This window comes from Lichenostomus cassidix, chromosome 10 (genome assembly GCF_008360975.1).
Source record: "Lichenostomus cassidix isolate B80296 chromosome 10, HeHo_3.0, whole genome shotgun sequence".
NCBI classification, from domain to species: domain Eukaryota; kingdom Metazoa; phylum Chordata; class Aves; order Passeriformes; family Meliphagidae; genus Lichenostomus; species Lichenostomus cassidix.
The window spans coordinates 8,304,116-8,329,995 of record NC_139491.1 but is presented as its reverse complement, the minus strand read 5'-3'; the positions used below and the strand labels follow the sequence as shown (position 1 = coordinate 8,329,995).

Below are 25,880 nucleotides of genomic sequence, written 5' to 3'. Positions count from 1 at the left end.
ACTGCCACTGCTTTCAGGCTGCTTCAACAACATGACTTATTACACTACACTTCAGATATGTGCTTGGAGGAGATATAATTCTTATCTTTAGATGTGCTGATAGCACCAAGAAGCCTGGCTGACTTACTGAACAGCCCTGTGCCTTTGATAATAGTATTTGCCTTTGCTGCTTCTGTGATTAGAAAATTTGCTCAGGCACAAAGCCTGGGTCATTAAATTGGAGGATTAAATTTCTGACTTTGATTGCTGTATGAAGTGCCAATCTTTGTACTGCTCTCCAGCACCCAAAAGAAGGCATTTACTCACAACCAAATAATGTTTTCCAGCCTCTCCTCCATCTTTTAACAAGCCTGAGATTCTCTGTGGACCTTTGTGCTTCAGGACAATAATTTTGAGGAAAGCCCTTAACTAAGTCTTACAGATAATCCTCAGACTTCTGTGAAGCAGAAAAAAAAAAAGTACCAGAAAAACATCCCCCTAAAAAACAACTCCCAAAACCCCACAGCCACACCACCCCCCAAACAGAGAAACCCAAAACAGAAGGAAAGGAAAGGAAAGAAAAAGTACAAACAGCTTGGAGGGGGTGAAGGTCATGGAAACCACTCCAGCAAAGAGACAAAACCAATGGAGAAGGGATCTGAGAGTTCATAAAGGTGTTGCACGCTTTTTTCTGCCCTGAAAGAAACCCTCAGCAGATCTGGACTGACTCTGGAACACACTTCATTCCTTGGCATTAAAATTCCAGCCTGTGCTCTCCTGTTCACTTGCCAAAGCCTTCAGAAGTTCCTTGCCCTGCACTATCCCTCTCCAGAAGCATCAATAGCCTTCTTCCTGCTCATCCTGGCAGGGAAACTCCCAGGCATTAATTAGACAGACAACTCTTATCTGTCGCTTCATCAGGCATTTCTGCTGAGCCTGCAATGTTCCCCAGCAGCCTGAAAACACAACCTGCAGGTCTCCATCATGGCTTTATGTTTGCCCATCAGTCAGTGGGAGACACAGATCCCATGACAAGCCAGTCCATCTCTCCCTGGGAGCAATGCTGGCAGGAATGGAACATCCCTTTGCAGCACATGGAGACACAGGAATTCTGTTTGCTTCAGCCACACAGCTTGATGAAAGCAACAAAACTGAAGGATTACTCTAAACATGGTTTGGGTCAGTGGGAGGAAGGCACAAGTACTGCAGCAAGATAGAAAGAAAGGAAGCAGGATAGAAAGATAAAGATCTGCTGGGTGGCTGTGCTGTGACTGGTGTCCTCCTTCACTGAGCAAATCCACCCCAGCGGTGCCTCTGAACTCACTGGACAAGATTCTCAGCTCACAGCGCTGCCAATTTCAGCTGAGTCATGTGAATTCATCCCCACCAGCTCCTGCCCACCCCAGGAATCTGGGCGTTCCAGCCTTCTAACAGATGTCTGGACTGGCATGAGTTCCGCTGGGTCTTTCTGCCGTGCCTCAGAGGCAGGGAAAGTGTTAATCATGCAAGTATTCTACATTAATGCTGTGCCTGACTTCCTGAGAAATCCAAATCCTGGTACACATCTCCCTGTCAAATTCTTTATTTCCCCTCTGACCTTCCTTCAGCCAGCACAGAGCAGATCACTCCAGAAGCAAGGGCAGCCTGCAAAGGTAGCATCCGGATATATTCATCCATCAGCTCACAATGACAAGACTGAAAACAGTTTAACCATTCACTGAGGTTATTTCTGAAATTATTAATCCTAGAAGATTGCTATTAAAATTCATCCAGACATTATTAGGTTTGCAGCATGTGTTTGGCACAGATGTTACGATATTCAGAGCTCATTTTTTGGAGATTATTCAGTATCTTGAATTTAAAAAGAACAAATATAACATAAAGCCACTTGAGACAGGTAAAAGTCTTCCCTGTTTTTCTGTCTCTGATTACTCTGGGCTTCACAATCTGAGATTTCTTTCATTCCAGAAATCACTGGAATACAAGGCTTAGTAAAGGTCATACATGAAATTGCTTAGGCAGGCACTTATTTTCCTTCAAACTCCTAAAACCTCTTTTTCGTCTCAATTCCTTCACCCTTCCATGAGAATCTCATTTCTCCATGTTTTTCCATGCAGTCTGGAGATTTCACTGTTGCATCAGCCTTAAGTCTCATATGAGTGAGCATCCAACATACTTGAGGTGGAGACAGAGCAGCCACACAATTCACTCCCAATTATTTCTTAGCAAGATGCTCTAAACGAAATAAAGTAAAACTGTGGTTTTCCTTTGTTACAGTATATTTCTTTGTTATAATTCTTCAAAACAGATACCTTGCCAGCTGTTTCTGGATCAGAAAACACTGCAAACATTTGCCCAGTTCAAATAACTGCTTTCATACAAGGCAAAGGGAGCCACAACCACATTGTGGTTTTCAATAGTAAAATGTAGTTAAATTGATGCTTGAAGGAGAGTTAAACTTCAGGCTGAGCTTTACCAAAGCCCTGGTGCTCCCTTCAAATTTAAATCTATGCTTGAAGATTGTGGGCCAAAGCTTTGGCAAGTTGGCCACCAGTGACTTGGCAGAAGATTTAGCTCTGCAATTGCAAGGAGAGAGCTCACCATTTTAAGACAGACAGTAATTGCAAAGATCAGATTGTTCACGAGCAACTAATAGGTTTTCCTCTTCCTTAAAGTGCACAAAGATATATTAATACAGAAAGCAGTGATTTAATTCTGATAATTCCCCTGTGACAGGATGTCTGAACACTGACCATGTAGCCACCCAACCATGGCCCTACAGCCACTGCATCTTTCAATCAAGAGGCCCAGGTGTGTGTTGCTGGCTGGAATGGACCTTTATAAAGAGGAAACACTGCCCTTCTGGGGTGCATTCCCATGGGACTTCATCATGGCATCAAAGGACAGAATTTTTAGATTTTTTCAGCTCCAAAGTTCGGGAGAACTAAATAGAGCTCAAGCTTTGGCCAAAACTATCCCACCCTAAAGCCACAGCAGGGACACTGTGCTGGAGGAGAAGCAGATGGATGTGGGGTTGGGAAGACAATACTGTAGGGACTTGGGAACCCTCCAGGTTTACCAGCAGAACATGCAGCTTCACGTCCTCAAGCGCCTTTGCCTTCTTTCATGCCAGCAATCCCAAACCTGCTTTGGAAACCTGAGCCTGTGTTGTGTGTAATCAGCTGAGGTTTCACTTGCAGACCTCTGTTCTTTCACCCTAATGTGTTTTTAACAATGACTGAGGGCTCAGGCAAGCTGCAGAGCCCAAGGTGGTGGCCAGGCTTTCTTGTGGTGTTCATCCCTTGCAGCTTCTCCTCTCTGCAAACCATGGCAATGCCACTCCTGCTGAGCTGACTGGGTTGGGGACTCTCTGCTAACAGGGGAACCAGTGCAAAGCACAAGAATTTTCACTAAATTTTCGTTAAAAACCATAAATGAAATCATGCAAAATGAAGAAGATTGCAAGGGGGAAAAGTAGCATCTAAAATGGATAAACTCTGTCTTTATTCAACACTAAGAAAATGTGGGAAATAAATACAGCACAGCCTGCAATTCTGCTGTGCTGAGACCTAAGATTTTAAAAGTTTAGTTTGAAAGGAGCAATGATTCCAGTGCTGTTTGGATTACAGAAGATGCAAAGTTTTGTGCACATTCTGATGTATTTCTGCACTTTATATATATGGGAGATAAATTATGTGTGCAGCAACAAGTACAAATAAACGAACCAGAGCCAAAGCTCTTCTGGAGGGATTTCAGGGACAGCAGGCCAGGACTTATTTGGATTCTGTTTCAAAACTTTCTGGAAAGAGAAGCCTCTCTGCACATCAAAAAAGCTGAAACAGAGTGAAAGCAGAAGCATCTCTTTGCATCACTAATTGTCAACATTTAAAACTTTGCTTCCACATTCTAAGAAATTGCTGAGACCTTCAAAAAGTCACTTGTGAATAATTTGGGAAAATGATAAAGCTCCAGATCTTTAGAAAACAAAACATTTTCTATCAACATAGGGCAGTACCTGTTGAAGTTGAGGGCTACAGGATGACATCCCCAGGTGCTCTGCCATCCCCCTGGATGATATAATCCTGCTCGAGCATGACGCCAGGCTGGTACAGCTGGAACTTGGCTCCATGGGGTGGGAAAGGAATGCTGCTCTGGCAAAGCACAAGGGCAGGTTCTCAGGGCATCTGGCCTGCATATAAAGCTGAGGGCGAAAGGAAAATGACAAACACATCCATTAAGCCAGCCAGGCTCAGCCATAACATGTGCATTTGATCATCGTTGCCTGTAAATGGTTTTTGCCAACGAAGAGTTCAGAACATTTGGAAAGTCACGGAAATGTTTCCAGTTCAAATAAAAAGGTAAACCAGAAATAGCATCTGCAGCCATCCATGGGGACACCCTGAAGTGAGATATGAGTTGTACAGTGCCATAAAAATGTTCACTATTCAAAATCTTTAGGGAGAAGGGTAATCAAGGAAGCATCACAAACTCTTTTTTTTATGAATTCAAATAACTGCACTTTAAAAACAGGCTTATTCCATTGAAAATACAGAAAACTGAAGTTATTTCAATGGGTTTTGGATTAGGTCCAGTTATCTAATAGAATCCACATCTTTGCTCTCAAGTAGCAGACTAGGCTGAAATTCTGGGGGCTAAAACTCGATGACCTGATTATATGACTTTATACACTAAATACCACAGGCTTCAGCAAAGCTCTGCTTGCAGGGACCAGCAGATGCCTCTGACCTGTAGCTCAACTACACAGGGTAATTACAAAACCACACTCCACCTGTGTGCTTTTTCTGCCCTGCCAACACGCAAGCAAAGGGAAATTCATGTGGCAAACATTAGATTTAAGGCTGAAGGCACAATGCACCCCTGCTTTCCACCATGTGAAATTCCAGTGCAAAAGGAGGATGCACAGCCAGTCATACAAATCTGTCTCTGCATGCAGGGCTGTTGCAGGCAGCTTGTCATATTCCCTGAAGGGTTTCAGATGCACAAAGGACAGATGAGGACACCTATAATCCTGCTGCCTTCATTCTCCTGCAGTGTAGAATAACACTCTTTGCATCAGGAATTTAAATCATCCAGCATAAAAATCCATGGCAGCTCAGAAATGTCTAAGCTTCTACATGAGCATCCATCCATCAAAATTATTTTTAAGCACAATTTATGTCTTTGAGGTAGATCTAAATGGAAGCAGTAGTTTCTTATCAGATTTTAATTTCTCAAGGATACAAGTGCAGCCAAGAAGAGCAGAGAGGTTGAGACTCCATCTATCAGGATATCTGCCTGCTAATGCAGGGCACTCACATCTCCAGATCTGCTTATCTTCCTCTTGTCTACACACACTGAAAGCTCTGCAAAACCACATTCTCTCTCATTGGTTTGTATGTGGCCTTGTTTTAGTTAGGCATTTTGGTGAGTTCAGTTCCCAGCTCCAGTTTCATGCCCAGGAGGATCCCATGCTTGTGCCTTTTCCTGGTGTTGACATTGAGCTCCTGAGGATCTCAAACAGATAGATACCTTTGCCTACTCCTCCCCTCTCCCCTGGATCCAGCAGCCTCATGCTGAATGCCTAAGTTCAACATTTGGGTCTCATGCCAAAGGAACAGTCCAAAAGAGGCTGTGGATGTCCCTTGGATATTCAGTCCACTCCTCCTTTCACACCATTACACTTCAATGATGAGAAGCTGTTCTGAGTGGTATCTGCAGATACTCAAAGATTAAAGTGGATCCCAGAATGATATTAACATAAATTCCTCCTGATGGCTGAAACTATTGATCAGGTAATTCACTCCAAACAATCTCTGGGCAGCAGCCCATTTGCTCATTCTTGACGGATCAAGGAAGAATAAATTATTTGTACAGTCTGATAAAAAAGCCTTTTTTATCTACGAGTGAAACCAAGAAGAAAAACCTATTTTGCATTCACATTCAAACCACGTTGGAAATCCAGTCACACAGTGCAATAAACTACATTTTAATCTCACTCAGCCCCATCAGGATGGGGTAGTGCTGGGGTCAGAGCAGGGGATCAGCCAGGTACCTTCAGCCCAGAAATCCCATCAGGGTATTAATTGTTCTCAATCAAAACAGCATTTTCTAACAAAAACCAGTTGGAATGAACTCTTATCCTGCACTCACCACAAAATTAAATGCACAAATGATAAACCAAGAAAGGAAGGAAATGCATTCAGAGAGTCTCAAAGATTCCTACATTACAGACTACCAAGAACAAGCTTCCTATGTAAAGCTATTTGTGTAAAGATGAAAAAAAGAGTGAGCAGGTTCTTAAGGTTCTTGCTACTATTGCTAATAAGTCCAAGGAAGGGCTGGAAGAGTTTGCAGAATACTTCAATAAGATGATGAGGAAAGCAGGTCAGAGATTTGTTGGTATCATTTTCCTCCTGATGTGTAGGGACCAAGTCACAGGTCTGACATTAAGGATAAAGATCACAGCTGTTAGGAGAATGAAATAATGATAACAAGAACAGGGGAAAATGCCACATATGCATTATAGAAATGTTTGTAAAATTACTTGTAAATGACTTGTAAAATGTCATGTGGTCTCCTGCAGTGACAAACTAGCCACTGAGTGAATGCTCTCCAGAACTGCAAGACAGCAAGAGTGTGATCTTCAGCCCCATGGAAATACAATAGTATATCTGACAGACCTTTAAAAATGTTTCTTACTAAAGGAGGTTACAGCCCTGATCAAGAAATTCAGATCCTGTGTGAAGAGACTGTTTGTCCATGTGAGGCATCACTAAGTCAACAGGAATGAAAAATTCATCTGCTTTCTAGAATGAAAAATCCATCTTCATTAGAGCCACCTCCATTAATTTTGGTCACTTCCATCAAAATCTTTAAAAGAAAATGGGTCATAAAGAGACTTTACAATAAGAGAAGTGGTGACAGCTTAATGTGGTAGGAGAAGAAGAGCTGGTTAAAACATTATAAAATGTGAGCCTTCTAAGGCCTGGGTGGCTTAATGAACATAGTTGTCATTTTAGCTGCTTGACACTTCATGCTGAAGAGATGTGTCAGATTTCCCCATGCTTACATGGCAATTTTCCCAAGGAGATGATGAAACTGAGAAGATAAGTTCTTTACAAGTCAAGGGGATCTGCTATTCAACTGGAGAGTGAGTATGAAGATAAGCAACATGCCAAGTTTGGAAATTACAATCTTGATTTCTGAGAACAAGTTTTCTTGCTTTCTTGTTTTGTTACTCTTGTTTTGTTCTGCAGTGCTGTCAGCTGTCAACTTGGGGCAAAAAACCTTAAAAATGAGGAGAATAAAACATACCTTCTCCCCTTCTGGTTGGCTGACTGTTCAAAAAATGCTAATGTCTTAGGGAAAAACACTTTCTCCATGAAATATCCAAGTAAAGAGTTTAAAATTCTTGCAGGAGGAAAAACAATGTAGCTTTCTTTCTCTATACATGCTAGGATGCCACTGGCATCAGGAAAACTACTTTGATTTTCAACTGGTATACATCAGAGATCCAAATTGAACATCTTCATCCAAATACAGACACCAAGAACTGAGAAACATCTCACAGGCTTTTCCTTCTTCCCAGTCTGTGAGGTGCTGAGAATCCCCAAACACCACAGATATCCTGAGACTCTACAGTTTTCCTGTGGCTAGAAAATCACTGCTTGCCACCTCCTGCATCTCTTGCTTGCTTAACAGTTTGGAGCATCACCACCAAAACCAGCCACAGAAGGAGTGCACAGAGCCAGCTGAAGATGTGAGACTGAGAGATGCAGGATCAGCACAATTGCAAGCATTCACTGCAAGAACAGAGTTAACAAAAATGGAATAATTTCCATTTCAGCCAACAGCGGTGAAGCAGTGACTAAGTGAACTGGTGTAAAATCAACAGCACTTCCTACAGTATTTTAGAATTGCAAGGCATCAATTTTTGTTAATTCAAAACTGACACTAATTTGGCTATGTGGCAGGCTCTTGTGACTGTCTAACACCTTTTTAAGCTTATAAAAGAAAACAGCACATACTGCCAAAAACTCTGCTTATTTTAATAAAGACCTGTACCAAAAAGGAGAAGTTTCACAGCTTCCCCTGATGAGTTGCTGTGATGTCTGCAGGCAAGCACTTTGTGCACAGCTTCAACCGCCCAGTGGGAACCAAGGCACTGTTCCTACAATTTATATAAAAATCAGAAAAAGGTTTGGGAATCTCACCTACATTTTAACAAGTATTGCAGGTGTCAAGGAGTCTCCAGTTCCGTGCCACTGGAAATCTCACACACCTATGTGGAGAGAACTATGAACTGAGCCTTTCCCTATATTTTACTTCCTTTCCTGGCCTTTGCAGCAGCTGAAAGTCAGGTTGAAGGGACACCAAGGACCTTAGTGCCCTGCTGATGAAGTCTGAGTGACCCAGAGACTGCCAGAAGACGTGGAGCTGACAGCTGTTGTGATTTCCCTGCGAGTTTCCCTCTGTTTAGGGTTCCTCCTCAAAGCCTTGCTTTATTTACATTACAACATGGGAGTTTCGGCTGTCATGAAGGAGCAGTGGGTTGGTCCTGTTTGGACAACAACAACCCTACAGGCTCCAGAATCAGCAAGGGAGGACTGAAAGACCTGAGAGTTCTTGATTACACCAATCTCATGATTTTTAGGTGGTCCCAGAACCACGAGGCGTTACCTAGTGCTCCCTGCTGAAGGAAGGGCTTGGATTCCACAGGGGGAACAAAACATGAGTCTCTTGGAGACACTGAGGGGCCATGAACCAACCCCAGAGGGTGGGAAAGCCTGAGCAGCCAGATTAAAACACCCTCAGGAAAGCCTGTCCCCAGGATTTTTGGATCTAGAAACACTGCCAGAGGAATTGTTTTTCCCCAGGCGTTTCCTTTCTCGGGCAAATTACATCCAGGAGAAGAGGAGCATGAAATGGGAATGAAAGAAACCAAGCAGAAAGGAATTAACTGTACTCTAGGCACTTAGCTCAGAAAGGATTTGCCTGCAGTGTTAGCTGAAGGACTTGGATCTCAGTTTTCCATGCCAAGAGCCCATCCCTAGACTGACTATCTTGGGCTCCATTCAGCACTAACACAGGAGTCACTATTTCCTGCAGCTGAAAGGATATTTTCACCTGCTTGCGCTGGGGAAGAATAAATGTTCTTGTCTACCAGAGCTACATGAAAAGGAACAGAAAAACAGATTTTGTAATAAAGTTGTAAAGATCAAAGCAAACCATCTTTCTCCATAATCGGATTCTCTCTTTTGGGCTTTTGATCTGAAGTGCGATGCTCAGAATTTAGCAGACAAACAAATCACCAGTCAGGGTGCTGAGAATCAGAGGCTGAAATATTCTAACAGCTATCCTCTTCAAATTAATCAGAACCTGCTGCACGAGACCAATTCCTTCTACCCTGAACATACATATATTTCCCTCCCGAAAACCCATAAAGTAAAGTATTTAATATGACCTTTACTCATCCTGCTGGATGCTGATTAGTTGAAAAATGCTGGTAAGTAATGGATCCCAGAGAAGTAAATGTTTATGCTTGCCTAAACCTAGCCAAGGAAATTTTTCTATGGTGGAAAAACTGTCTCACCATGTAGAGTGCCATAACCAGGAGGATATTAATAGAAATAAAAATAGAAATAAAATAGAAATAAAAATATAAACGTCTACTTGTTTGCAACTCTGAATTTAACTGTTAGGTTGCCAGAGCAGGGACAATAATTTCTCTAGAGACACAGAGCCAAACTAAGTGCCAAGGACAAAACCCTGTTTCAAAGGGACTGTTTCATAGGATCCCAATCCTGTTTCTGCCCAGCCAAAACACACCAGGGTTTCTAATGACAGTGTTTAGATACTTAAATAGCAACTCCTGCTCTCTGCTGTGCAACTAAAGCAAATGCCTGAAGTTTTTCAGCTTAAGGAGACATGAGTGCTCAGGATTTGATTGTGACATTCACTGCTGGAATGGTTTAAAACCATCCCTCAGGCAGTGATTTCCACATGGGAAATAAGATATAAGTGTGAGTTTGCATCTCATCCACCCATTTCAGCATCCTTCACTGCCTCCCCCCCTCAGCAGCCAAACTGGTGCTGCCTGGGCTGCCCCATTACCTGTGAGGATTTCCTGGGACACTTAGCCCCATTGCAGTGGGGACAGCAAGGTGACACAGCAGGGACTTGTCTGCTCTGCCTGTGAAGGTGTCTGGATACCATCACTGAGCCATCCAGGTCATGGAAGATGGACATTTGGTCATTGTTTCCAAACCACTGCTCCAGTCTGCCAAAAAACCCTTCCAGTCCAACCTAGAGGAGAAAAGAAGGTGCAAAATCACTGGTTAGCTCAAAGTAAGGACGCAGCTTTACAGTGTTTTGACAGTGATACAGATGGAACTAGGGAGTTGTATTGTCTGAGCAAAGAGTTTTGGTTTGCCTCTTCTATTCAGAAAAAAAATCCCAGCCATGTTGGTTCTCCCTCTCTCAATCTCAGGAGGTACTTTCACAAAAATTAAATTTTTGCTTCTTTGAAATGCACCCACACCACCTCGTGTTGCTTGAAATCACACAGCAATAAACTGAATGGTGGCAAAAGGAAGAGGATGACTGAAAGTGTAGGAAAGTATTGGATGCTTATGAAATTTACTGAGAAATATCACTGCTGTTAGTACAGAAAAAAAAGGTAACTGGATATTTGGGGAATTTACTCATATCTTTTCAATGTTCATTTTAAGTGGTTCGGCCTGGGCCACTTTTTTTCTAATTGTTTCTCCTAAAACCGCTTAAAACTTATAAAAGTTTTAAATTCTCAGAATTGGCTCTCATGCACATTCTAATATATCCCATGAAGAACTTTTTTTTTTAGGAAAGAGAAATAACAGGAGGAAGCATTATCCCCATTGTGCATAGCTCTGATCTCAAGATTTTTCAGTAGCTAAGTAAAAATATCTGTCCTGATATGAAAATCCAGCAAAACAAGGAAACTGCAGATGTTCAGCAGAAAAAACATGGAATATTTTAATGTCTGCAGATGAAATTATTACAGTGTGTGGAATAAGTTCCGAAGTCAAGCACTATAAGTTCCGAAGTCAAGCATTATTCCAGGTCAAGCACTCCAAATGAATCCAGCAGCAACGTGTAAAAAAGCAGACAGCATAAATAACAACTGTATCACACAAACCCAAAGGACTGTAATTTGTTCCATTTAGCCCAACTAATTTTAATTGGACTGTGCACATGGGTAAGAATTAGGGTCAGCAGGATCAGGCTGCAAGTTTACTAAGGGCTTTAAAGGCTTTATTTTAACAATAATAAACAGAAGGGCTTAGGAGAATAGGAAGGTTATTGTGATTCTGAGTTAGATGGGAAGTCCACTGCCTTAAAAAAAAATAAAACCCTGCAGCAACAACTACTTGCAGAATAAAAGTCTTCATTCCTTTAAAATTAAATTAAAGCCAAGAACCATTTTTCTGCCACCTTCTTGTCTAAATAGGAATCTCAAACAAACACTTGAACCAGTCTCATTTAAAGGAGGCTCAAACACTTGGAAATTTAAGGAGTATTTTCAAGATGTTTAAAATCTTTTCTTGCTGCACCACAGGAAGTTTTCCCCCAAAAGGCTACTTGGCCTTTGCCTAGGAAGATCCCAAAAGTTGTTTTTTTCCTCTAGTTTTAATTTATCAAAGAAGAGATATTAAAAAAAGTAAACGCTGTGCTGCAGCTGAAAACTCCATCATAAATACTTTGTGATGGCACTTCTGGGGTTGCATATGAAAACAGGAACTTCACTGGGGAGGAGAACAAAGTCAGCTGCACTTCAAACCAAACGAAGGCACAGCCAGTGAATCTCACATTTGATCAACACTCTCAGTGTTTCCATCCAGCAGCAGACAGTTTGGGTGCTAATTTTATTCTTATCTCCAACATTTTCCTCTAAGAAGTCTGAAAGTCAGAATTAAAGTGGAAATGTTAATGAGCAGTGTCACTTCTTGTATAAGCCTCAAGGTTACCTTCCTTTGGTACACCGTGGGACAGGAGTGTAACTGAGTTTGCAATTACAGCTGTGGCAGTGAATGTTTTTTCTAAGTGAACACACAAGAACAAAGACTCAGCTCCTCAGGTTTGTTCACATGGAGCTAGAAATGAGCTAGAAGAGGGTGCAGAGACAGGTCATGTCTAGGTACCACACTGCTATTCAGACACCTAATTTTCACTCAGTGTGGACTGCCTCAGAGTGATATGGTGTAAAGATGACTTGAATTACCTGTCTGAAGCCTGACAGCATTCTGTGTGTAATCTCTTAAGAATGTGCTAACTCAACCTGTCCAAAGGCAGCACACCTAACACACCTGCAGGGAATCCTGACTACTGCACTTGCTATATTAAAAAATAATAAGGTACTGGAAATCATTATAGTAACTTGTAACTTTTTGTCAAATCCAAGTGTTGACATGAACTGCCAACAGAAGGCATCTCACTGTACCACTGTTACCATTTTAAGGAAACCATTTTCATCCAGTGGGAATCTTCCTCTCTTTTACCACCCAAGATCTCTGTCCCCATGGCTTTTCCTCTGCTGGAGTGATGCAAACCTTCACCCTGCCAAGTTCCCTTTGGTCAGGAGTCTCTTTAGGGTTGGGATTGGTTTTTCCCCTGCTCTCCATTTCAGGAAATGACAGACTTCAACTCAGTGTCTGCTTTTCTTTTTCCCATCATGAACTGTTTGCAAATGGGTGATTTGACGCAGAAACCCAGCACTAAAACAACACAGGCTAAACATAGCAAAGTCAACACTAGGAAGCTCCCATCTCCTAGCTGGGCAGGACTACAGTCCTGTGGGAGTTGCTAGTCCATAGCCAGGAGTCAGTACTGGTCCCTGTGAGTTTTCTGGGAATCCCAAACCCACCCAACACAGGCTGCTGGGATTTCTCTGGCAGAAGTAATTCCTGAGATGCCATGGTGTTGGCACAGGTAGGAGTGGAACAGGCTGGAATCCACCCTAAACTCCTGGCTGCAGGGACAAAATGGCCAGAGGGGCTTTTAGCAGTGGATGTGAGGTGGGACAGTCTGGGAGCTTTCTGCTCTCAAGGTCACCTGCTGCAGGTGGCCTTGCTCACACTCCTCACCTCACTCTGTGCCTCTCAGGGGTGAATGAGTGGCTGTTTTAGGACTAAAAACAGATCTGTTGGGTCTTCTTAAACGATGCCCAAGTGTTCTGTTTGGCCATGGCTCAGTCCTGGGCTTGGGCATCTTCTTTGAGCTCTCCAAGTCCTACTGAGTGACAGATCTACAGGAGATCAGTCACCCCTCAGCTGGTTACAACCAACTACTGCTTCCACTGCTTTGAAATACCTTTTTCAAAGCACTCTTCTTAAAAGAAACAAACAAGCCCAGCAATAACATTGCAATGGATAAATGCATAGATAATATGTGAGGTTCAGCTTTGTCAATGGATAGACAAGTGGAATACTTTGTGTGGAGTGTAATGCTTAGGCCTTCTGTTCTGCTTCACTGTTATTTTTATGCTGGAATTAAACAAGACCTGACTGGCTCTGTTATTTTGTTGTCTAACCAATCTGCTGATTAGTCTGATTAATTATACAATTATCCTTCAGTATGACTAATAGTTTTGTCATCACTGTACAACTTGCAGTAATGTTTAATTTCTTCTTAAAGAATAACAGTAAAATGATTATACTTTAGGGAATTAGCACTTAGCCATCCTTTAAAAACTAATAAAATAAAGCCTGGAGATGGAAAATTAATTAAAATGGTTGACAGGTTCTATCTTAACTAGGCAAAGATATATTATCCCATATAGCAATGAGCAACAACAACAACAACAACAAAAATTAAACCAACTGTGGTGCTACAAGTCTGAAATCAGATGTAGCACATCTGGGTTCAATCTGGATAAAAGAGAATCAAAGTGAAAGTTGTTGGGATGCAGGTGCTTACAAACATACATGGTTTTTAAGCTGGCAGAACACCAGCTTCAGAAATTGATATTTTCTTGTAAATACACGTACAATAGACTGTTATTGGGATAATGTCATTAGGGTTTGTTTGGGGTTTTTTGGGGTTTTTTTTTGTAATAGGCTTACACTTCACTGGTTTAATTTGCTTTGCAGAATTATTTAGGAAATCTTCTGACCATTTTTGCTTTGAAAACCTTAGATCTTAAAGGTGTTTCAGTACTAAACTGCCTCCCAAACACAAAATGCTGCATATTTAACAGGCTCATTGGTCTCAAATATTGTGACCGTATTAAAGAGCAGCATTTTCAGCCATTCAAGGTATAATCATCCCTTTGCTAATATGCATAGATATCACCTGTCTGAAGCCATTCTGGTGGAGAGTCCCACAGCCATTACTGGAGGAAATTTTCCACTCTCTTCCACTCCACTGATGAATTTTTTTTTCTCTAGGCTCCCCTCCCCAGCTGATTTTCTTGTTAATGTTCCACATGACCATCTCATAATCATTTCCCCAAGGGAGCACATGAAGAAGGTACAGCAAATTACCCCTCATTCTTGTTCCAAAGGCCCATAAAGCATTTAAGGTAACTAAGATCTCCTTACTGAAATGCACAGGGACCATGTTTTCCTTAGAGGAGCAGGCAAGTGACTTCAATCAACATCATCCTTTCATGAAATACCCCCTGGTTGTTGGTCTAAAGTGTACCAGAAGGAACACAGACAAACTCTCTGCTTGCCAGAGGCAGTGATATTGGTCAATCTCAGAGCAATGGAAATTTTCCTCAAGATAAAGCCAAACCTCAAGCCAAAGTTACGACAGTTCATGGACATCCTAACAAGTATGGACCTTGTTTGAAAAAAGCTGAGAGGTCATGATTCCTGAGAGAGAGCCAGGTGGAATCCATCATTCCCCAAGCCAAGTGTCCACAGTCACGATCCCTGCAGGAATCCAGGACAAGGACTGGGATTGCTCAGCATCCTACAGCTGCTGCCAAGGCAGAGATACAGAGCCTCATTCTGTTGTCACAGCTCAAGGGAAGTCCCTGTTGTGCTCAACAGGAATTTCACAGCTGATCTCAGAAACTGGGTCATGGCTTTGCTTCTCAGTGCATTTGCTATTTCTGCAGAATTGTTTTGCAGCTCACTGGCTCCTGGTATCTCATGTGTGACCCTCTCAACCTCTGAGGCCAATCCTCACCAGGTTCTCAGCAGCTGGCAATGCTGCCCCAGCTAACAGTTGTGCTCTGGGTCTTCTGGTTATAAAGTGAAACCTTTCTCCAATGCAGATTTCTTTATGTATGTCTGCCCAGGAGAAAGATATCATCCCAATTTACTTGCTTATAAATAACCTTTATTACTAAGAAAAAAAGGGTTGCAAAATGAATTGATGGAATGCACCAATGAAACACCCATCACTGCTTGGAAATTCCACTCTAGGATAGATCTCTCACCACTGCTAAAAACTTCAAAACCTTTCACATCTAACTGCAAACATTTCTGCTCCTCTTACTTACACTTTTCTCCATCAGGATTGGTGACACATTGCTCTGGGGGATGATCTGCCAGGAGCTTTTCATGAAGAACCCAATGGCACTTGAGTATCTGTCAAAAGTCAGGGTGAATTTCTTGAATGTGCATCTTGCCATCCTGACAGGTCCATCATAAATCTGGAATCACTGATAGGAAATGTCCTAGGAGATTTAAACACAATCACAGTCCTGCATTAAAAGCTTGAGCAAACTCCACCAAGTCTTCTGACACCATAGAAAGATATTAACAAGTAGCTAAACCACCTTTTCTTCCCAAAACTGGGATCTGCAAACTCATCATGTGTGAAAGATGAAATTCTGCTGAACATCCTCTGTGGGATGAGGCTCAAAAAATTCACTCATAATCTTGCCCCAAGCTTGTAAGCTAGGATAAAGCAGCTCAAAGCCCTTGTCCTCAGCCACCCAGGAAGAATTCATCACCACAAGAAAGACCCAAAGGGCTGTGTGGGGCAGCACTGCCATCAGGTTCCTTGTTTCAGGGCAGAAGGGTTTCTCAGGAAAACATCAGCATGACTGAAAGAATTATAGCAGTCAGACTTCCTGGAGGCAAGTGTCTCCTTGGAAGCAAGTACTGAAAGGACAGATCTGGAGAGGACAGATATCAGATGTTTTGTCATACTCCTTCCCAAGAGTACATTGCTTAATAACATGATTAGAGCTTGTTTGAACTGCAAAGAAGCAATTTTAATTTAAATAACAACACCAGTAATAACTGAGGATAGCTCTGATTATTCTTGCTGCCCTACAGAGATCCCACTCTTGCTGTCCCTTATGACTAAGATGTATTGCCAGAGCTGTGTGTGTGACACTTCTAATTATTACTGCTTATTACTTAATTTTGTATACCTCACAGAAGGTTTAATGATTGGTAAGCATCACCAAAAACATACATTAAAGCAGAATTTAGGCTTAGGGCAGCACAGTTTACTGTGAGGATGTGGGTAGACACTGTGGTTGCTAGAGAGGAGGCTGTGCTGCTGAAAACAGAAAATAACATACAGCCAGCGAAAAAGAAAAAAATGTAATCAAAAACTGTTTCTCCTTTTTCAGATTGGCTGAGTTTGCCCAGCTATGCCCACAGGAGGGAGGGTGTTGTGAGCTTCACCCTCACCTTGATGCTGTGCTGCTGAAGCACCACACAGGAGCTATTTGGGATGTGTCAGATTCTCTAATCCATTCTCCACTGACTAATAACATAAGGAGAAAACTAAATCAAACACATTCAGTCAAGAATGCTCTCAAGCTGTTGGCCTGAAGAGTGAGTTTATTTGGATGCTTATTATTTCTGGCCTGAACAATAATTTAAGCACCTGGTATAAATTACTCATTGGTAGTTGCATTAATTCCTGAGGCTTTTCTTCTACCTTAAGCTAACGCCAAGAAGAAATGACAGAAGAATAACTCACTTGTTTCTGGGCTGTGTTCTGTATTCTCCATTTGCCCCTTTTCCCCAGTAGCTGTTTTGGCTTCCCTGGGAGTCAAAGTTGCTGCTTTCTCCAACAAAAATGGAGTGTATAACCTCCAGGCTGCCGCTGGGAAAGTCCCATCACTGCAAGCAAAAAAACACCATGTAAATATGCAGAACAGCACAACCAATTAATTAATGCTTTTAATTACACCACAGACACGGCAAAATTTTTTTCCTTAATTTGGAAAAAGGTGCATGCACTGTTATAACAGCCTTCTCTAAAGAATGTTTAGAAACCAGCAAGTTAGCGCCAAGGTGGCTTCGTGCTTGAGCATCAGGACCTCCTGTCCAGCAGGAAATAGTCAGAAATTACAACGTATTCCCCAGGCAAGCTGAGGCAAAGAGAATGAAAGGATAAATTGCCCCTTGTATTTATGGCTGCCCAGGGAAGATTTGATGTGGTCCAGGGGGGGAAATATGAGCTTTTCTCCTGTTTTACATTAATTACCAGGGGACTGTCTCAGTTTCCATTCTAGAGCATGTTACACTGGGGGAAAAAATGGGAAGAAGAGCCATTTTAAGAAATTACCTTGGCAGAGTGAGTTCAGTCCCATTGTGTGAAAACCTGGGACAGAGGAAACACAAGAGTGTAAATTATGAGGAATGTCTGCAGTGGATTTGGCCTACAGACCTACTTCTGTCTGCTGTGAGGGAAGTGATAATAGCAACCTACCCTGAGTTCTGGAAAAGAATGTCATCACCCCTGGCCCAGGCACTGTGGTCATTATTTTTAAGAGCAATAAGATCATCAATCATGGCAGGAACTTGTGGCTTTTCAGGATCAGCATCTTGATGTGGGCAAAACCTGAAGAAAGAGTCTTAATTAACGCACAAGAGACACAGGAATCAACTGCAGACAGAGGCAGTCACACCCAGCAGATTTTGTTTGGCTTCCAGTTACTGGCATGGTGAGTCTAAAGAGGTGACATGTCCTGAATCAGAGTCAGGCTGTTAGCCTGATTTCACTTCTGAGCTTTGGTATAAAGCAGAAAACAAGAAATGTTCATAAGGACAAAGTTCTGACCCCGGTGAAATGAACAGGTGATTTCTCACTAGACACCAATGGGCCCACAGCTACTCCTTAATTTAATTCAGTGTGATTTAGAGGCATGGAAAACATTTTTCCCAAGTCACTTGGATCCTTTTGTAGATGTCCTTACAGGGCCCATTGAGAATCTCTGTGTTGATGCTAGAAAATCAATTAGACACTTTCAAGAATCTTATTCAGCAAAGATAACACAGTAATTGGAGCTGCTCTCCTTGCATGCACAGACCAAACCCACATATGCTTCTCTGTCTGCTGAAAGACAAGCTGCTGAGAGCAAAAAAGATTCTCTCTGGGAAGTGGGTGCATCTCAGCTGAGATCTACTTATTTTCCTCATTAATCCTAGCCCAGTCTCAGCAACCTCTTACATCATCTCTCAGATATAAATCCTTCCAGGTAATTAGTGATAAATATTAGAGTTTGCAAACCTATGATGGGCTGTGGATCCCCTTCCACATGCTTCACTGCTTACTCCTCACAGCCCCAAATGCATGGGTGTCCTTTTTGGTTAGCAATAACACAAACAAGCCAGTGCATAGCTAAGGAGTAATTGCCTCTGCACATCAGAGAGAGCTTGTGTGTTTTTTTCAGATGCTCCGGCCATAATGAGGCATTAATGATCTGCTAAATGCAGTGCAGAAGCCAAGAAGCAGTACAGCTCTCCAAAACACCGAGCCATGCAGCATGTGCTTACCTGGCATTATGGACAGTGAGATCCTCCCTGGGATCCTCAGCTTGCCTCTCGTTGTCTTTGCTCCTTTTCCAATAAACAACCCAGCCTGGAAATGCACACGACTCCAATTACTTTAACAGATCTCTCAACAGGGACCAGAGATCCCAGATTTTATCAATGAATAAAATAGCCAGTGCTGCAGGCACAGGAGCAGCCGGGGCTCTCCCTTCCCTTTCGGTGTCACTTGGCACTGCTCAGGGTGACATTAGCACAGGATGTAGCACGCTGAAGTCAGGACAGAGCCTGCCCTGCCATATGTTATGCATCAGCATCTTGGGCTCTCTTCTGACCCAAAGCAAGGCTCTGAACTCCCACTCTCTCTCTCTCCCTGACAGAAAGCAATAAGGGACCCTGCCAAGCTCTTGATAACTTTTTGGAAAAAGAGTGTTGTTAAGAATTAAGGCTTTAAATAACGAGTGACGAGTCCCCCGACAGTCAAAAGAGAACATGAGCTGCTGTAGCCAACATACAGGCTTTGGGCTAGAGCAGCAGCTGCCATGGACCAAGATGTAAAATATACAAAGCACAGAAAACAGAAACAATTTCAATCTAGAATCCTGAGAAATTAATTAAAAGCGCTTTGTATAGCTTGCAGGTTATGTTTTCCTGTCAATAGTGTATTTGGGAGAAAGTGTTTTTCTCGGAATTACCCATGAATTTTTGGTCTCATTTTCCAGAGGTGATGAGCAATCCTTGGCATAAATGACTTTTGCTCATCCCCTGTATCCTGGCACCACTGTGGCCAACAGCAGTGCTGAGTGTCCTGCCTGTCTTTCCTTAAATCCCTCTTAGAAGTAGATTATGGCCTGGGCACATTCCCTCTAACACAGCCACCCAAATGAAGTGCCTGGAATGGGTCTTTCATTCTCCCTCTTTAACACTTAGAACAAACATGGCCCCCAGTTTGATTGTGCCTTGATCCAGTGTTAAAAAGACCTTTATCAAAATGTGAGACACCCACAGTCATCACAGACCAGCACACACCATCAGTCAATGCCCAACTATTATATTGACAGAAACATAAAAACCATCCACATGCCTTGAAACTGGAGTGACTCTGCTGTTGTAAAGCTTTTCCAAGGGTGTGTCCAGCCTGTCCCTCTGGGTATCACTGCTCACACTGTCCGGTGGGGACCTGGTGGAAGAAGTCCCACATCCCACATCCTAAAAGACAAAGGGAGCTCTGAGAAATGGAGCACTGCAGTTAATGATACAGGTTACCTCGGGAGTTTAGCTTTTCACACTGTGCTGGCCTCACTGCTAACCTGAGCCTGTCCAGCATGTGGCTCCTGGGAACACACAGCAGCCCATAACTCCTACACCTCCCAGCTTATCCTTTGACATGCACAGGAGGTCCCCAGGGCACACACATTTTTAAAAATGCATTTATTGTGGGTGAAATTCAAGTGGTTTATTAGAAAACAGCCAGGTCTATACAAGCATATCAAACACAAACATGTTTTGGATAAATGTAGGAGATAATAATGAGAGAGCGTGTATTCATATACAGAAAAATAAAATTTTATTGCGCATTTAACCATTAACTACTAATAAAAATCAACATTTTCTAAGAGGTATCACATACTATTTCCAGGCACAATTGTGAGAGAAATCAGTGGGGAAGTATAGGCAAATATTTGTTCTTAACAGAGACAAAGGTTGCAAAAATACACATTCAAATTTTATGTCTTACTGAAAACTTATTACTCATTACATCAATAAGAGCAAAATATTTGGGAAGTGGAGGCAAAGCATAGCTCTGGCATTAAATGGTTTTACCTGAGCACCAGCCGCTGCATTCTCTATTAAGTTGTTGTTTGGATTTGCAATCCAGAACGTGCTGACAGCCCTGAAAAATCAAAACCAAAATGATCCTAAGCAGTTACCAAACAGGAAGGGATACATTTTCATAGCACTGCACTGGACTTGAGCCACAACTCTCCTATTGACTTTAAAACTCCACACAACCTTTTAATGACACTCTTTAAGGAAAATAAACCATCCAGTAATGTCAGACGTGGTCATTTATGGAGCCACATGCTGAACCTATTGTAAATTATATGAGAATGTTAACACAAAATCCATGCTCTGTTCAATGCAGCTGAAGGAAATCCAAGGGGTTTTTTTTTTAAGTTAAGCAGCTTTGGAAAATGTCTGAAAAGTGAAACTTCTGGTGTGTTTTTTGAAACTATAGGGGCAATAGCAGGAGTTAGGGGATTCTCTATGAATTTATGAAACTTTTATGTGAACAAACAAAACAATGTCCTTGCAAATGGCCCATTAAGCAGGAGATTAAGGAGACATAATTTTGATGTTTGTCCCAGCAAGGAGTTTTTCTTCAGAGGGAAGATCAGTAGTGGTACACAGAAGCCAGAAATAGCTATGAAAACATTGTCATCTGTTGTCTTACCCCATTGGATAACATCTTTTGCAAGTAAGTACTAAAGACCATGTATAAAAACACTGCTCACCTTCTATCATGACTGTACCAATCAATTTGATCATTCTAAACAGAAAGTTTCAATCTTTTTTTTTATCCACCTTAATTTTTAGATAATCAATAATCCATTAAATACATGCAAAACAGATTATTAGCCACATGAGCCCCATTCATGGAAGGGTTCAAGGACAGGCTGGATGGGCTCAGAGCTACCTGGCCTAGGGAAGCTGTCCTGCCCATGGCAGAGGGGTTGGAATAAGATGATCTTTAAGGTTTTTCAAACCCAAACCCTTCTATGGTTCTATTATATGATATTATGATGCTTAGAAAACAGTGACAGGAATAACCAGCAACAAATATTTTTTGCCTAGGATTGATGCAGGCATTAGCAGATGTCTTCATAAGAGAAAGATGGTCAAGCAGCTAAATTATTTTAACATGAGAAGTTTAAAACTGCCCTCAGCTCTCAGAGAGAATATTTGATTCAGTGTCATAGAGTAAATATCTAACATAAAGATAAGTGTGTCTCGCATGATAAACCAACAAATCAGCATGGTTAATCCAGAAATTTTTATGACTGCAACATTTCCAAAATTACACAAGATATTCTTTAAAATGCACCATGCAAATTAATTTATATTAACAAGATTCCTGCTCTTTCTCCTCCATTCTCAGAAGGTGTGGGGCCACTTCTCTCCTGTAATGATCATCTTGGGTAGAGATGGTATTTTACTATTTCAGTCCATTTAATATTAATTGACATGCTCAGGGATATTGCATTAAACCCTAATTTGACCAAAAGGACTTAGCACAAGCCTCCTTTGATGTACAGTCTTATGAAGATAAATTCAGAAATCCTTCCTTTAAATGTAAATACTAAGTCAGGCTAGTTAAAATACCAGCTATTTGTTACTAAATCTTACTGAAAACTTAACTTTGGACTCAAATGATCCCTGTCAGCATTTATATTCCCTCTTCAGGCATACAAAATTCCTGTTGACGTCAGTTATGTCTGTGCAAGACTGCAAGATTAACTAATATCAACCTACTTGGTTATTTTTGTATACAGAGGGATACTTGAAATAAATCCATTTCATGGAATCATATCCTGTAATTTCCCCTTGATGGGCTGCAACTGTACATAACATCTGGAGCCACAAACAGTATGGTCCCCATAGGTATAGCTCTGCTGGATTTCATTGTTTTCCTGGCAGTCACTCCTCAAACTTGTTTCTGCCTCAATGAGGTGTCCAAAAGAGAGTTAAAAATAAGGCACAGCACAACTAGGTACCCATTTCCCACTGGCAGAGTGAGGAATTCCACCAGGATCCTGCACAGGTACAGCACCTTGGAGGGAGCCACAGGGAGGGCAACAGAGAACTCACACTGAGCAGGTCCCACCTGGCCAGCTGAGGCTTGGGAATACAAATAGGAAATGGATTTAGACAAAAATGCAAGTGTCCCTGCCAGCCTGCTAAAATCAGCAAGCCTGGCTTCTCCAACCCTCCCAAATGATGGGCAGAGGCTGAACTAAGCAGGCAATGAAAACTAGTTTTGGACAGAAAACTGCAACAACAAACTGCTCATTGTTTTAAACAGCATTTCAATCATAGAGTTTAATTCTTCTGCATTTAGCTGCAGGTTGTCCAGTTGTGCTTCAGATCCTTCTATCCAAAACCAGATTGTAGCTTTAATTAATATGATTAATCCCAGCTTCATAATTGCATGGCAGCCCTGAAAAGTTGAAACTGTAGTGATCACTCTCCTAACCAGGAATAAAGTGATTTAAATATCACTTACATTTGCACTGCAAGATAAGGGTCCATGCCATCAGAACAAAACCCCAATAACAGATCAATTCCAGCATATCACTGATAGAAAACCCAAGCCTGGAAAGGCACCCACCTGCAGCACTGCCACAGTGGCATTTTGCTGCCTGTGCCAGCATGAAACACTGTCCTGAACACAGGCTGCAGCCTCGCTGCTGTGGCCAACACCAGATGATTAAGGTGCCTCTAAACACTGAATTATATATAGTTCAGCAGCACAATAAACACTGAATTATACATAGTTCAGCAACACAATATAGGTGACCTTTATGCTGTGCAACACTAGACAAGAAAGGCTGCAGCAGCCTGACATGTGCCCAGCACAGAGCCCAGCCCAGCCTGTCAGGAACCCAAGCTGCCAAAGCAGCACCAGCCTGGCACAGAGCAGCAGATGGAGAAGGGCAGAGCAGACAGCTCTGTGTGACCCAAACACAGCAGAGCACAAACCACCCTGGCAATGTGCATCTCAAATTGCATCCTCTAAAACCTCAGGATGGGAGAGGGGAAACCTCCTCTCTGGTTTACTCTGCCTCAGGGGCTGGAAATTCATAATCTGATGCTGAAGCAGGTGCCTGTCAGTGTTATTGAACTGCCTTGCTCTGATACACATGCTGTTCTCTGCAACTGCAATTTATTTTAAATTATTTTTAAGCAAGGCTTTGTATTACATTTTAACTACGCTCCATTTTAATGACTATATATCAAAGCCATACAATTCTTTCAGAGAATCACATATTTAATCTTTACTATAAAATCTACCCAGCAGTTCATGTACTCAAAGCACCCTGAAGAGTCACACAAGCAGGGCTGGATATCACACTTGGTTTCTTGATTGCACTATTGCACTCCACACATCCACATAAACCCCTCACTACCTCCCTTCTGATAAAGAGCAAGACCATACACCATTCTTTTAAGGACCATTATTAGCATAAGGCTTAATTTTTCATTCCAGACACATTACTTGAATTCCAGAGATTTAATACCCACAAGGGAAAAAAAGAAAGTTAAACTTCATCCACAAATACTGGACAAAGCCTCCTGTCAACCTAAGGACTCTGTACACAGATTCAGAGCAAATCATGAGTATGAGAAGACAATCAGTAACTGTGAGTGATCTGAACAATATAAATCAAGTTTAGGATACATAAAGAGTGCTCCCAAGTTGTGTATGTCCACTATTGCATTTTCATGAATACATTATTTTAGGGGGGCTTTTCACACATAGAGCACATCTATATTATGTCCTACACAGCCTTATGTCCAGGATTGAGAAAAGGTTGTCAGAAAAAACCACAGGAGGTCAGGGAGTGTCTCTGCCTGAGCACACACCCAGTGAATGAGGAAATGCACACAGACACCAAAATATCACTCAGGGTCCTGCAGAGCACACTGGACATGTTGGGACTGGAGCAGGAATCTCTCTTTTCCATCTGGGGCATGTATGGCTTTTGTTGTGACCTTTTTTTTTTTTTAAGTTCCTCTTCACCATGCCCTTGCGAGGATCTACATCAAAGCCAAGGATGAGGATTTTTCTGGCACTGAAGCAACCATTTGGGTCTGTTCTGCTCATATTTCACTCCCTTTGTCATGTGAACATTTTGGGATATCTTTCACATTGCCATGACTTGAACAAGCCCTGTCTTTTTTATCTCACTGAAAATTAAAGGTCCATTGCTTCAGTCAGCTCCATTTAAACTCCATTGCTTTAATTTAAAATTAATGTTCCCTTTATCACTAACTATCCAAATAGCAAAGATTTCACTATATCTGATCACACCATATCTGATCTGATAATATTAATTAGTTTTGTTGAGAACCTGACATTTATTTCAAAGAGCTGCATTACCAAAGGAACAGTCCTAACTCCAACAAGGGAGAAGTCAAGACATTGCTTGAGAAAAAATTATTTCAGTATTTTGATTTCTCTTTGCATCAGAAATGGGTCTTGCTATTTAGCCCTGGCTAAGCAAAGAAGTGAACTTGTTACTAATAAAATACATCTCCTACCAGAAGCAGTGAATTCCATATATTGCAACACACCTGGAGAAGCAGTGATGGATAGCCAGGTTATTGAGGTACATTGGGTGTTCATATCCTCCTCTCTCATCCACATCCTCAGCCAGGTGAAAATGCACATTTTAACTGCCCAGGATTTGTTGCCCCATGCTTTTTAACTCCATTCCTGACATGTGAACAGAGCCAAAATTCCTCGGGATCTGTTGAGACAAATGTAGATCCAAGTAAGTCATTACAATAGAAACACGCACAAAAAGAAAAACAGGTTTGGGGTTATTTTTTATCTCTCATTAGGCAATATTTTTGCAGAGTGAAATGCAGTCTGGTCCCAGGAGGAAGTGTGAGCTCCCTGTTTCCACCCAGAGCCGCTCAGGAGCTGCAGAGCTGTGTGCCAGCAGCTGCACACCTACGGGCAGGAGCTGCCAAGGAGCAGCTGCCAAACAGCGTGAGCTGTGTTTAGCAATAGCACTGACAGACACAGAGCTCCTGCCAGCTACAGAAAGGGGAGCATTTGCCACCAGGCTCTATTTCCTGGCAGCTTTCACTGTCAAGAGATTTTAGCCCAGACCTGCACAGCTCCCCAGTTTCCACTGCTTGGTACAGGAGGAACTTTACACAAAGCACCTGCAGTAGCAGGACTGCATCTCCACCCAGAACAAGGGGGACAACCAAGAGGAGGCAAAGCACAGCAGGGTGAGACCCAGTGCTTCCCTGGGCCAGGGAGGGAGCAGGCTTGTTCTGCAGGGACCACAGTTTCTCCAGTGACATCTCGTGAGCTAACTTCACACTGGCCCTTCTGACAGCAATGCTGCTAAGGAATCCCCTCAGAAGGTATCTCCTTGG

General features: G+C 42.1%; 1 protein-coding gene and 1 pseudogene across 3 annotated transcripts in view; both read right to left on the bottom strand.

Moving 5' to 3' along the window:
- LOC146432662 (cell surface hyaluronidase CEMIP2-like) overlaps positions 1-25,880 on the bottom strand; it is a 51,075-nt pseudogene that overhangs the window by 15,700 nt on the left and 9,495 nt on the right. The window contains exons 8-20 of the transcript XR_014854321.1: positions 25,029-25,237; positions 22,481-22,536; positions 20,529-20,598; positions 19,789-19,932; positions 18,711-18,795; positions 17,644-17,775; positions 17,500-17,535; positions 16,909-17,051; positions 15,467-15,643; positions 10,093-10,284; positions 8,494-8,536; positions 4,015-4,180; positions 2,456-2,555 (exon numbers count right to left, since the gene is read on the bottom strand). The product of XR_014854321.1 is annotated as a cell surface hyaluronidase CEMIP2-like (transcript). The remainder of the gene's footprint in view (positions 1-2,455; positions 2,556-4,014; positions 4,181-8,493; positions 8,537-10,092; positions 10,285-15,466; positions 15,644-16,908; positions 17,052-17,499; positions 17,536-17,643; positions 17,776-18,710; positions 18,796-19,788; positions 19,933-20,528; positions 20,599-22,480; positions 22,537-25,028; positions 25,238-25,880) is intronic.
- Positions 1-25,880, bottom strand: part of CEMIP (cell migration inducing hyaluronidase 1) — a 100,731-nt gene that overhangs the window by 71,554 nt on the left and 3,297 nt on the right. The gene's annotated exons all lie outside the window — the stretch shown is intronic.